This window comes from Phyllostomus hastatus, unplaced genomic scaffold (assembly GCF_019186645.2).
Source record: "Phyllostomus hastatus isolate PE091 unplaced genomic scaffold, TTU_PhHast_1.1 phas_scaffold_182, whole genome shotgun sequence".
Taxonomy (NCBI): domain Eukaryota; kingdom Metazoa; phylum Chordata; class Mammalia; order Chiroptera; family Phyllostomidae; genus Phyllostomus; species Phyllostomus hastatus.
Window position 1 is genome coordinate 31,728,726 of NW_025334013.1, and position 14,553 is coordinate 31,743,278.

Genomic DNA, 14,553 nt, shown 5'->3' on the forward strand with positions numbered 1-14,553 from the left:
CACACTGAGATAACACAAGGTCAGAGGTCAGTCATCCAGAAGTGAGAACATGATGGGGAGCACTTTGTGAGAGCGGGTTAACTGCAGAAAACACGTGGAACACCCAAGCCAGGCACTTGAGGAGAATTTAAAGAAGGCTCTTTCTGGAGGCGTAGTCAGGGTACACGGAAACCACGCGGACAGGGCACTGCCAGTGGGCTGGCCCTTCAGTGTTCGCTCTAGGCTGAAGCTGTCACCCCTCGCTGAAGGGGTGCTGGGAGGGAGTGCCAAAAGCGGAGATGTGAGGAGGAGGCTTCTGACCGGCACTGTGGCCTAAGCTCGAGGGGCATATCCAGCTTACAGCACTCATACTGCAAAGGACTGGAAGTCTAAAGGGACCTTCCCTGCCTCCTTTCCTCTGACTTCCAGCCAGGTTTCCCCACTGGCCAACTCCTACTCTTGAAGCCAAGGACAGGAAACCTGTTGATCTGCCCATAGAAGTCAGCCTCCTGGGGCCTAGAGCTGGGTACAGGAGGGTGGAGAGGGTATCTGGGGGCAATGGAAGGTACTTGGCACATGAACTCAGGGACTTCTACTCACAGAGGAAACAGACACTGCTTTGTGCTTTTCTTATTCACTTCTAAATGTTTCATAATTTCATTGTCATTTCCTCTTTAACCCATGGATGATTTAGAAGTGTGTTTTTTAGTTTCTTATCCTATGGGAGGTTTATGTTTCTTGAGCTGACTTCTAATTATATTACATTGTGGTTGGAGATCATGGTCTGTAAGATTCTTTGGAATGTGATGTGACTCCTTCTGTGGCTTTGTACATGGTTATTTGCTGTACCTCCAACTGGGTTTATAGGATGGGCAGGAATTTGCCTGGTGAAGAGTGAAAAGTACAGAATCTTACATTGTGGGAAATATGGCTGATCCATTTAGAAAGAACTTCAGAGGTTGCCAGCTCCCCTACAGAGCTGTGGTGTTTGCCCAGTATTAGCTGACAGGTTGAAGGGTGGGGGGAAGCCAGAGACAGCCCAGATCCTTTAAATACCTGTACCTTCTTCCTGTGGCTCTCTGTCTGGGCTAGAGTTACCATGTTTTTACAGGAAGGTTTGCTGGGGCTGAGAAGATCCAGACCTTTGAAAACAAGGTCCTAGCTTTCCCATGTATTAGTTGTGTGACCTTGAGTTCCTCCTGTCCTCCCTGATGGTGTGCTGTAACCGTATAACACCGAGAGCTATACAAGATGGGCACTGTTCCTTGCCACTGTGTCCTGAGTATGACGAGTGACTCAGATAAGGCCCTGTCTCTGAAGCTTGGTGAAAGCTATTGAAAACCCAGCTCCTGCACCATCCAGGAATGTGACCCTTCCATGGGAGCTCCAAGCAGCCCTGCTGTGTGTCTCTAGGAAAGCCGCTGACCCCCTTTGGGCCGCAACTTTCCCCATCTGCACCACAAAAGCATCTTCCAGCCAAACCATACTGAGTGCCTTATCAGGACCAGCTTCCTGCCCTTGCTTCTGTGGGCCTGTACCCAGTGACTCTCCACTGATACAGTATAGCCTCTCCCTGGGGACTTCCCAGCCCCTCCTAGGCCCCAAAAATCCCCCCATTCCCACACTACTCTCAGAATGAGCTACAGCACCCCCAGACCACCCCACCAAGCTTCTGGAAACTTCTGTAGCCTGATGGGGCCCACCTTCTCCTTAATCTCTCAAGAAAACATTTCTATTTCAGCTTCTGCCTTTTCCTGCTCAGAAGGCAGTGTCTTTCATTCTGGCACATTAAGGAAAAAAACAAAGAATACCCTCATTGCAATAAGAGGAATTGAGGTTAGACTTCCTTTAGTCTGAAAGACAATGTTGAAAAGAATGTGCATTAAAATTCTGTGTGACCTTCGACAAGGCATTTGTTCTCTCTGAGCCTATTTCCTCTTTTGTAAAATGGAAACAACAACAATACATGCCCCACAGAGGAGCTGTGAGGGTCAGCAGAATGCTGTGGTCAGTCTTTTTGGGGGTGCTGCCTTCAAACCCCTAGCAGGCTTTTGTATAGAAGAGGTGTTGCACTGTCCCTGTGGTCCTGGAAGATAGGGGGCAGAGACCTAGGGCAACATGAGGAGACATGGGGCACATCAGGGCCATCCAATCACTTAGACTGGAAGGTTGCACTGACTTTGAGGGCTAGGGGTGGGGAGAATGTAAAAGCAAAGGTGGCCCAGCCCCACCTTGAGATGGGCTTCAGAGGGCTTCAGTCCCCCTGAAGAGCAGAAGGGCCCTCTTGACTCTGAGAACGTAAGACTCAAGAGTTCTGTGCTCCAAGGTTGCTCTTCCTTCCCAGCTCCCTGCCCACACCATGAGATGGAGGCATAGCCTTCACCTCTCCAGGTTTCAGGACTTCCATCTTGGGAGAGAACCTCTGGAGACTGTGGTGGAAGCCTTGTGTGCATGTGGTTCTTAGGATATTTCATAGCCCCCCGCCCCCCGCCACCCCCACCCCCCCACAATCTGACCTGTCCTACAACATAGCCCGGTGGGCATTGCCCCCTACCCAGATGCATGCCCTCCAACCACTTGGTTTAGTTCCCAGCTCCGAAGTATCCCAGGAGTGGAGGTGATAGTTGGTGGTAGGGAGCAAGGGGTGAGGGGCAGCAGCAGCTTTACCAGTGTCCCAGGCTCAGCCTTCCATACAACCCACCATGAAGCCTAAACAGGAAGTTCTGTCCAGCTCTGCCTCCTCAGCCACCGAGGTGCCTCGCTTTCAGCCTCTGGGGCTGCCTGCCTGGGGCATGACCCCAGTTCAAACCCTCCTCCTAAGGAAGCCTCTCCAGACTACCCCAGTCCCCATGGCACTTCCTTCCCCTACAGCATCCTTTTTTCAAGGGTTTGCAGTAACACCTGCGTTAGAGTCTCCTGTGGGGATGTTCCTTACAGAGGACCATCTGAGTTCGAGCAAGCCTGGAGATCTGACCATTACAGGAAGCACTGGGACTAGAGGAACAAATGAATGACACTGTGGGCATGAAATCAGCAAAATCCAGAATGACAAAAATTCTATAGGCAGATTCTTAACACATAAATGTCAAGAAAACAAAAGAGATGAGGCAAAACCTGTAAGTTAAAAGTGATTTAATATGGAATACTACTCAGCAATAAAACAAACCAGCTATTAAGACTGGTAACAACTGCCCTGGCTGGTGTGGCTCAGTGGGTTGAGTGCAGGCCTGTGAACTGAAAGGTCGCCGGTTTGATTCCACGTCAGGGCACATGCCTGGGTTGTGGGCCAGGTCCCCAACTGGGGGCGTGTGAGAGGCCATCGATTGATGTTTCTCTCCCACATTGATGTTTCTCTTCCTCCCTTTCTCCCTTCCTTCCCCTCCCTCTAAAAAATAAATGAGAGGCAACCATATACTGATGTTTCTCTCCCTCTCTTTCTTTTTCCCTTCCCCTCATTCTAAAAAATAAATTTTAAAAATCTTGAAAATAAAACAACTGGTGAAATCCAAATAAATTTTGTTGTTTGAATTGTATTGTATTCGTGTCAGTTTCATGGTTTTTATAAATTATACTATGGTTACATAAAATGTTAAGGGAACTCTTATTATTTTTTGCAACTTCTATGTGTGCCTAAAATTATTTAAAAATAAAAGTTGAAAAAACTGACTTGGACAAATCTAGTTGCAAGGTGTAGGTCTTTTCTGGTTCCTGATTTAAACAAATCAACTGTAAAAAATGAAAGTTATGGGACAGTTGGGGAAATTTGAATACGACTGTGCATTTGATAATATTAAGGAATTATTGTTAATTAATTTAGGAATTTTTTAAAGCACTTGCCCTTTAGAAATACAAACAGAGGTATGTATGGATGAAACAATATGCTGTGCAGGATTTGGAGGGACCGTGGGTGGGGATCTAAATGAAACCAGCGTGTTGCCATGTGTTGGAAATATTTTGTATTCAATGGTAGGGGCTTGGGGTTCATTATACTATTGACTTTACTTTAGTAGATGTTTGAAAATTTCAAAAAGGAAATCCACAAAAGGCAGCGCCTGTCTTCTAGAGATTTTATTTCAGCACCCTTGGAGTGGGCGCAGGAAGCTGCTGTTTAGTAAAAGTCTCCAGTGATATTTATACAGAAGACTAAGGTTTGACAGTGTCTGTGGTAGGCTGAATATTTATGTCTATCTAAATTCCTAGGTTGAAACCTAATCCCCAATGCAATGATATTTGAAGGTGGGAGGTGATGGGATTAGCACACTTATAAAAGAGACCTCAGAGAGCTTCCTTCCCTTCCTACCACGTGAGGACAGAGCTAGCAGAGGGCCCTCTATGAATCAGGAGGAAGGTCCTCACCAGACACTGAACCTGTGGGTGCCTTGATGTTGGACTTCACAGCCTCCAGAACTGTGAAAAATAAGTTTCTGTTGTTTATAAGTCACCCCATTGATGGTATGCTGTTGTAACACCCAAATAGACTAAGGCAAGCTCTTCCTGGTCTCCGTATTACTTGTGGGGTGAGGTTAAAATGGGGGATTTCCCAGAGGGATGTCTTCTGCTAATAGAAGGCATCAGCATGTCTTCTACTAATAGTAGCAGTAAATAAATATAGTTTTAACATCTTAGAGAGACAGCATGGTGGGGTGGAAATAGCACATCCATTTCTTTTATTCATTCATTCATTCTTCCATGAGCATTTACTGAGGACTCATCAGATGTCAGGCACTGTATTTGGGCTAGGTGCAGACCTTGACCTTGCTTTGTGGGTTATGACAACGGTCTCAGTCTTTTGAGGAACTTTCCCCAGGCCCAGGTGCCCCACTTTATAGGGCATCAGGCTGAGGCTGTAGATGATCATTAAAGAGCCCTGGGAAGTCAGGGAGGGGTGACTTTTAAAGGGGAAGGGTCCTTGGCTATTACAGTCTAATCTCAGAGTACGAGGGAAAACTGAAGCACGAGGAGTAAAAGGGATTGGCCCAAAGATAAATAATGATAATAAAAACCATTCATAGAAGGTATAAATCCTTCTATATATCTGTGCCTGAAGTGCATTTTCTCATTTCTTCTTATCAACCCTAGGAGGGGGGAGGTTTGTCTTTTTAGAGATGTTAAATTGTCCTTCCCTCCAGAAGGAGGGATGGAGGGTCAGGAAAGAGAGACAGTTCCCTTAAGGGGGAAGAAGATGCTGGATATGTTAGGGTGACACCCCAAACTCTGCCCTGCAGTTCTTCTGGGAGAACCCCTAGGCCCCTTCTTGGCTTCGTTTCCTGTTGGCAGGAAAATTGTGAACCACACAACCAGGAAGCAGCAATTCAGGTGTGGATGGGGTTCACTTCCTGGACACTCACACTGTATGCCCGGAGTCTGGATTCCACGGTAAGTACAACCTATAACTTCCCACATTTGTTATCCAGCTTGTCACAGTGATAGGGGAAGTCGAGAGTTAAAGATTTTAGTTTTAGTCTGGAGTTGATAGGCTTAAGTGATTAATGCATGTGGAAAGCTATTATTCCAGGAACTGGAATACATGACCTACTGACTTTAGGAAGTGAACAAGCAATTCAACTTTGTGCCCCAGAGGGTCTGCAAGTGATGGAGATGGTGTCTGAGATGTTGTGTCCCAGGGAGGGAATGTCTGTGAGGCAGATAAAGAATTGTTGATCAACAGATACAGAAGTACTAGGAAAGTTGCCACCCAAATGCAATTCTTACCCAGTTAACCTTTCTTTCACTTCCCTTACCTACCCTTTCTTCTCTTTATAAAAATGTTGGCTTGAGATGAAATGTTAAGATGATTTTTGAGGGTGTACAACCTGCTGTCTTCTCAGATCTCTGGCATCTGAATAAAGTGCCCATAAAGATTCAGTCCTTATCTCTACTTATTGGTTCTGGTAGTGGCAGGCAGCATGAATGCTGACTTTTCTGGTTTCAATGGGATTGCATTTGGAGCTTTTTCAAGAAGCAGCTCTAGGAGCACAGCTTTGCCCAAGGCTAAGGGAACCAAGGGTGTGCTCTTCTCTTCCAGGAAGTCTTCCTGCCCTACACCAGCTGCCTGGAACCAACCCTCCTCAAGGGAAAGTGCTTGACATAGAAAGTTTTTAATTGCTTTTCAGATATGCTCCTTGGTTGAGCCCTTGAGATTCTGCCTTTCCCTTTGGACTGTAAACCCTGAAAAGTGGGCTCTTGTTTATTTTACTGTCTCCCACGGGATACTGTAGCAACTCCTGACAGTCGTAAGGAACTTTCTTGTTTATAAAATGCTTTCACCACTTCTGTCATTTTTGAGCCCTGCAACAACCCTGGAAGTGAGCATTGACTTCAAACTGTGCAATGACTCGGCCAAGAAGCACAGCCTGATACTGAAGCATAGCTGGGACTCAAATCCAGGCCTCCTCACTCCAATCACAGGTCCACGCTCTGTCCCACATTGCCTGAGTGCTTGGCAGATGTACTGTTTAATAGCTATCTTATATGATCCACCCAATAACTTAGAGAAAGGAGAACAAATCAGTTTGAAGGGGGGCTAGAGACATTTCTAAAAATGTTCTCCTGGGAAAGTGGATGATAATGCAGACAATTGTGCCTGCATCCATGCTAAAGCAATTAACAGCATTAAGTTCTCTGACCACCCTCAGTAAACTGACACCACCTTAGATTTCTTACTCCCTCTTTCTATACCTTTTGCACAATCTTCTGGGGCAGGTCATAGTCCACACAGTCTATAGATAGTACCCAAGAGAGAAAATCATTTAGTGTGAGCTGAGGGGAGAAAAGGAGAAAGAGATGGGAAGGAGACCAAGTACACAGAGGAGAAGGGGTTCAGGAAACCGAAGGCTATCTGAGGGTCACTTGGTTTATAGAGTGGTCACTCTAGGAAGAAGGCACAAGGTAGACCACCACTGAGATACCCAGAGTTTCTCTAACCTTGACAGCAACTCCCTCTCCACAGGGGCATCCAGAGGACATAGTGCAGGCTGCTGGCTCTAAGACAAACTGTTGGGTGAAGAAGTTCCAGCCAACCAATCCCAGCTCCAATGGAGTGTGTCTCCCGGCCTAGTTCTGTAGCTGAATTGTCATCTGCCCCTTCACCTGCTGCCTGCCCGGCTCTCATACATCAGCCCCCTCTCCTCCTTACCATGGGCAAGAACAAACACACACAGGATGGGAGGAGAGCTTTGGCTACACCGGCAACACACAGTTCTCCACGCAGCTGTGGGGCCAGGCACAGACAATCCAGGGCAATGGGTAACCCAGCATTTGGCTCCAGGGGTCATGAGCCTGCGGAATTCTCAGCTCTCACAATCAAACATGGAAGCCATCTGGACTCCATGTGTTTGGGAAGGCCTCTGCTTTCCTCTCTCGTCCCTCCAGGTCCTCTTTCAAGACATGCTAGAAACAGCTAGTCTCCGCACAGAAATCTTTCCTAGAAGCAGGCAATAATCAAATCCTTGCTCTTCAGATATCTTCCAGTTGGGTTGCCTGGGACCAAAATGCAGAGAAAACTTGCAACAAAGAGATAGAAGAAACGTTTCTGCCAATGCCCTGTGTGACATTAGGGAGGTCAACTCGCCAGGTCTGGGGCCTTTTTCCTCAGTTGTAAAATCACTAACTTATTGCAGGGGTTCCCAAATGAGGCTAGATCTCAAAATTAACTGAAGAACTAAAAAAAAAAAGTTTCCAGGCCCCATCCTAGACCAAAAGAATCTATATTTCAATGGTGGGGCCCAAGAATTGACAGCTTTCACAAGTTCTTCCGGTGTGATGTCCTGCCAGGAGGGAAAACTATATCTGGACTTTTTAAGCTGTAAACTATTTAATGAGGTGACAAGGAATTAAATAAGTAGAGGTTTATAATCAGGAGTAACTTGGTGTCAGATAAGCCATACACAAATAACCAGGCAGGCCCTGCACCTTGGCTCGGAACTCCAAGTGTCACCCAGCTCCTGACCCAGATGTTGGTCTGCCCTCACTCCTCCCTCTCCTTCCCAGGTATGGACACTGGTCTACCCAGCTGAAGACTAAGGAGAGGGAGAGAGAGACAGAGAGAGACAGAGACACAGAGAGAGACACTGAGACTGCTCCAACTTGTATTCTGTGGTCTGGGTTTAACTCAGTCTTCCCTTCCTTGTTCCTACCCACTAGTTTGTGAATCCAGCCTTGAGATTCCCAAATTCCTAGTGCCATACTCTCTGGAATGATGACTTATAGCTCAACCCTCTTTAAATTCTTGGAAGAGAGTTTCTGATGTTGGTGACATAACACAGGAAAAATAACAGAAAAGAAACTTGTGTTCTATAAAGTAGAAGGTCTATGTTCCAGAAGCAGAAGGTCCTGCTTCCTCTATATAGGAGATGTGTGCCTTGAAAAGGCAAATCTATTACAAAGATTCAGAAAGATTGGTGCTTCTATTCACTATTGATGGAACTGTATAAATTGAAATCACTTCCTCTGGGATATCTTGATAATGTATAAGGTTATTTTCTTCCTTTTCAGTAAAAACCTTAAAAATACATGCAAAAAGGAAAAAAGGTAAATCTGACAGCTACTATTTTGCACTTTTATTATGTGTGATGCATAATGCTGAGTGCTCTACATATACTATGTAATTTGATCCTTTTCTTCACTTTTGAGATAGGACTATTATTTTTTTTATTTGCAGATGAGAACACAAAGGCTTAGAGAGGCTGAGCAACTTGTCCAGAGGCAGAGCTGGGATTCTAATTTAGGCCTCATTCTTAACATCTATGATACTGTCTCCTCAGTGTCCTCATTTGTAAAATGGGAGTAATGTTATCCTCATAGTCTTGTTGGAGAAGATCAAATGGAAGAAACTGAGATGGTGGAAGCAGTCTGTTGGGAGTCATGCACCAAGTGAGACTCAGCAAAACACCTCTCTGCTCCCTCCCTTTCCCTGCAAAATCAGTGTCAAAATATCAGATCTGTCAGCTACTTCCCACCGACCAGAGGCAAGGCTGAGATGAGAGAATATAAGTGTGGACTGAAGAAATAAGAATACGAGGTGACGATTCGTGCCAAGTCACGAAGGTAGGAACAAAAACAACAAAAGTGATCTGGGGATCACGGTGACCCAGAAATAGTGATATTTCAAATTAAGGCAAGGATTTTGGGGGCGGGACAGGGTGGCTGAAATGGTAAATGAAACACTTGATGGGATACCACATACCTCTGATTACCGCCATGGCAGGTATAAAAGCCCACCGAGAAAAGTATTGGGTTGGCCTTTTGGCTCAAAAGTTCATTTGTCTTTTTCCCATAAGATGGCTCTAGCAGTGCCTAGTTGTCTTTAACTTCATTCAAAACAATTTTTATTAAATTGCATTGTGACAGCTGTGGTATCACCATGCATTTGGAAAAAAAACATCAAAATTGGGGAATTGTGTAACCACTTTAATACTGAAGATGGTAGAAAATAAGCAATATTTTTGGCATATTATGCTTTATTAGTTCAAGAAAGGTAAAAACTTGACTAAAATGCAAAAAAATAAAAAGATTTGTGTAGTGTATGGAGAAGGTGCTATGACTGATCGAATGTGTCAGAAGTGGTTTGTGAAGTTTCGTGCTGGATATTTCTCGCTGGCTGATGCTCCATGGTCAGGCAGACCAGATGAAGTTGATAGTGATCAAATCGAGAGATTGAGAATAATCAACATTATACCATGTGGGAGATAGTCGACATACTCAAAAGATCCAAATCAATAAAGTTATTGGTGAAAATGAAAAATGTGTCTTATTTTATGGAAAAAATCATATGGACTTTTTGGCCAACCCAATAGCACATCTTTTGGGAAGGACACAGGTCCTGGGTAACAGAATCAAGATGCATGTCCAGATGTGATGGGAAGACTGGGCTGAAACGAGCTGGATGAAATGAAATAGGGATATGTGTAGAGGACCCAGTCAAGGGTTCCAGGTAGGAAAAGCCATGTTTGACAGTGGATCATGGGAAGACAGGTGAGGGTCGGAGTGGGGATCACAGTGAAGAAAGGGCAAGGTGGAGGAGTCAGTAAGGTGACCTTAGTGAGTGGCAATGTGCGAAGATGACTGCTGGGTGGACCATACCTACTCTCAAAGGACTGCAATCCTAAATACACCCTGGTCACCCACAAGGCTATCTTGGGCTCAAATCTAGGCCCCAACTGTGAGGCAGACATTGGCAAGTTAGCCTGTCTAGAAGTAGGGGCTGGGGCTTTGGGTCATATAGAGGGAAAATGGAAGGTTGTTTAATCTGCTGAAGAGACGCCAAAGCGACTTGAGAACTATCTTTATACATCAGTAGGAGAGGCTGTGAGGCAGAAAAGTGGGGGGCTCCACTATGGTGGACAGAATGAACCACAGAGAGGGGAGTGAGAGGTGGCTGGACTCAGTGCAGGGTTGGGCAGATTTGCTACCCCTCATAGCTGTCAGCTGGCAGGATAGAGAGCTCCCAGACCATGGAAGGTTTCAAACAGCTGCCCAATGGTTTGGGATGCTCTAGCGGGCTGCTGTGATGGGTGGGAGGTTAAACCAGGTAGGCCAGGGATTTTTCAGTCTTTTTTGGAAGCTGTTTCTTCAAATGACATCTTATGGGAAGCCCAATGAATAAAACACTGTTTCTCTTGTTGAGTTGGGGGTAAGGACTACACTCCCAGGGTCCCTACCTCTAAGGAACTGTTGGGATCTCTTCAGTCACAGTTGAAAGCTGGTGACTGGGCAGTCTCTAAGGTCCTTTTTAATGTTAAGACTTGGTAAGCCAAGATGAGAGCTTGAACATGCCAGGCTGCTACTTTAAATTAACAGCCTTGCCCCCAAAGTTTGTTCATTGTCTCCTAGTTCTTTCTGCTTATAAACCCTGGACCTGGATGCCTCCTTTGATGACCCCTGGGTTTTGTTTTCTACCTGTAGCCTCTGCAATGAGAACATAATAAAATGGCCACTCCTGCAGCTGGAACATGATTGCAAGGTGTTTGGTAGGGCTGGAGCTCTTTGGGCAAGCGATGCTTGTAGACACAGGTGGTGTGAGTTGAGCAGTCACCCATGAGAAGCTTTTTCAACATCCGCAGCTACCTTATCTATGTCAGGCTTCATGCTGGACACTGGGCATATGATGTCCAGTAAGATAGGATCTCTATCTCTGAGAAGTGTCTGGTCTACAGGACAGACAGTCTTGTAAAGGAGCACAAAATGCTGAGAAGCATGGGGGAGCACATGACAGGGCAGGGACAGCATGGAGGGGGTACTGTCAGGCAGGCTCTGGTAGAGATGTTTTAGTGGAACTTTAGAAGACAAGTAAGAATTAACTTAATGAAGGGGGAAAGGACATTTGAGGTAGGCAAAAGTATTTTAAAAGATTGGAACAGAGGCAAGAAGGGCACAGTGCATTCAGGAACTCCCAGTCATCCAGAATGACTGGCGCGAAGGGAGTGGGTGGGAGCCTAGCACAATATGAGCCCGGAGAAGTCACCAGGGGCCAGATCCTGAAGCTCTAGTGAGCTGATTCAAAGGGACTTTCTTCTGAAAACTTTGGGGAGCTTGGGATAATTCAAAACTGGTTTGAACCAATTTTTCTTGTAACTCTTCCAGTTCCTGAGGTTCTGAGAACTCAGAAGTAGCCCTGTGAATGTGAGGGATGAGCCTGCTCAGTGGACGTTACAAATGACCTCATTGAATCTGGAGCATGGACAGTCACTTTCCATTTCCGCCTTTGCTCCCCATGCAGGCAGTGACCTTCGAGTCATCTCTTCCCTTTTCGTGCACCGAATCTCTTCCCTAGCAGAATAAAGATAGAAATGCTACCACCAACTCGTCACATTAGGAGAATTACTAAGACCAAAGTGCTCCACGTAGCAAAGAAGAGCACAGAAAGGTCCTCCTTAATTAGAACACAATGTCTTCTGAAATCACGTTTGGGGGAATGAGAAATGTGTGATAGGTGCAGCTGTTCTTTAGCTGACAGCAGGAAAACTGACACTCAGTCTTGGAGTTCGGGCTGATTCGGGAGTCACCCACGACCTCTTAAGGCCTGATTTGGCTGCTGGAGCTGGGACTGGGCTAATCGAGAGGTTGCCCTTTTTCTGAGCTGGAGGTGGGGAAGAACGGGGGTGGGTGGGGCACAAGGAGAGCAACAGCACATCTCACCAAGCAGCAGGTTCTTGCCCACCTTACAGGGTTCCTGGAAGGATTAAGATAATCCATGTAAAGGGCTTAGCACAGTGCCTGGCAGATGGTAAGTCCCAGTAGTAAGTGCTAGTGGTTAATGAGTATATATTGTGAGGCCAGCTCAGAACTCACAGTGTCTCCTCTCATGGAACACATATCCTTTGAGACTTTAATATTGTCTACCTGTTACTCCCTACGAAGCCCAAGCACTTCATGCCAGGTACAATGGTCTGGCAAGACTTGCATTCCCCATGGTACCTAGTAGTGTCCTTGAACTCTCCTTGCACCTCTTCTGAGATGGCACTGTCAGTTTGCCTCGTAGTGTAATTATGCATGTCAGTGTCTCACTTGCTGAACTGTGAGCTCTTCAGGGGCAAGGACAGAACCTTTATTTCTGGGCCCAGAAACAAGTATGCTGAGCTTGGCCCTGCATCAAGGCCTCAGCGCTTGCTGTTCTCTTTACCTGGCAGGTAAAGAGAGGTGTCTCTCCTGACCAGTAAGTCATTGCTTCTACTCCACATTTGATCACATTGTTCTTTTTTATTTTCATAGCATTACCAGTATTTGAAATAATCTCATTGTGTTATTCATCTTTTCCACAAGCATATAAACTCCATGACAACAGGGGCTTTACTTGTCCTTCTCACTGTTTTATTTCCCAGCTTCCTATACCTATGTTTGGCATGTAGTAGGTGCCTACTATTTAGCTGGGTCAGTGCTAAATCAAATGACTGGGAAAGTGGGCATTTGTGTCTCTTCTCCAAGGCTGAACAAAATAGGTCAGTATTATGGAGACTGCAAAAAGAAAAACAAAACACAACCCCTCCCCCCGCAAACAAAACAAAAAACCATGTGGCTACTTACTGTTTCCAAACTGTTTGGAGAAGAAAAAAGTAGCAGCATGAATCTCCTGAGAGGAAGAAGACAAGGTAAACTATGACCAGGTGCTAGATGTGAGGCACAGAATCAGAGGCAGAGAGGCAAAGGCAGGGGCTTGAGATCAGGGCTTTTCTACTCATCTCCCTGTGTCAGCACCTAACACGGTGGTGGCAGAGTAGGCGCTCTAGGAGTGACCACTGAATTGCTTCCAGCAGTCAACCCAGCAGATCCGTGACTTACACTTTGTATATAATTCTTTTTAAAGATTTTATTTATTTTTAGAGAGGGAAGGGAGGGAGAAAGAGAGAGAAACATCAATGTGCAGTTGCTGGGGGTCATGGCCTGCAACCCAGGCATGTGCCCTGACTGGGAATCGAACCTGCGACACTTTGGTTCGCAGCCCGCGCTCAATCCACTAAGCTACACCAGCCAGGGCACTTTGCATATACTTTGATAGCTTGGTTTACAAATATTCCTACTCAGTAAGTTCTCCATCTGTGTGGGTTAAGGCAGGGGTCCTCAACCTCCGTGCTATGGACTGGTATTGGTACCACCAGTCCGGGCCTGTTAGGAACCTGGCTGTACAGCAGGAGGTGAGCTTGAATGTAATGCACTTGAATCATCCTGAAACCATCTGCCCACCCCTGGTCTGTGGAAAAATTGTCTTCCACAAAACTGGTCCCCGGTGCCAAAAAGGTTGGGGATCACTGTAGAGATTCTCTTAAATTCAGAGTGTTTAAACATAGGCACACACACAAGATGATGCTTTGGCTAAAATCCACGCCACTTATTTATTCAACAGACAACTGAGTATCTTCTATGTTCCAGGCCATGTCCTTGGCACTGGGAATGGAGATAAGCCCTGGCCCTCAAGGAGCTCACAGTCTAGTGGGGGCAAAAGACACATAAATAAGTATAATGTAGAGTGTGCAAAGGGGACCACTGTGGGAGGCAAGGGGCAGAGGAATCGATTCTATGGTTAATGCCCATAGGAAAAGAAGACCTGCGTGTGTGTGTGTGTGTGCGTGTGTGTGTGTGAAGAACACATAAGGCAATGGTTCTCAAAGTGTGGCTGGTGAATTACCTACATCTGAACCATCTGGAGCACATATTAAAATGCAGATTCCCAGCACTTTCTGCAAAGATAATGAATGATTCAGCAGCTTGGGACTTGGGAATCTGTATTTTGAAGTGCTCAACATACTTTACACCAACTTCAAATCTGAGAGCTTGTGAGATAAGGTTGGCTCATTCGGCTGGTGTGAAGAATGGTCTGCACATCCGAAATGTTCTTTTGTGTTGGTCTTTAGTGATGGGCAGGGGGCGCAGAGACGAGGAAGGGAGCTGACATTTGTTAAGCTCTGCTGTAGTCTGTAAATTAATTTAATCCTCACAAAATTCTATGAGGTAGATATTATCATCATCCCCATCTTACAGATAAATAGAATTAGAGTTTTAATAATTTGTTCAATATTATAGAGCTAATAAATTGCAACACTGACATTTGAATCCTGATTCATTTACCTCTAAAGCCTGTCC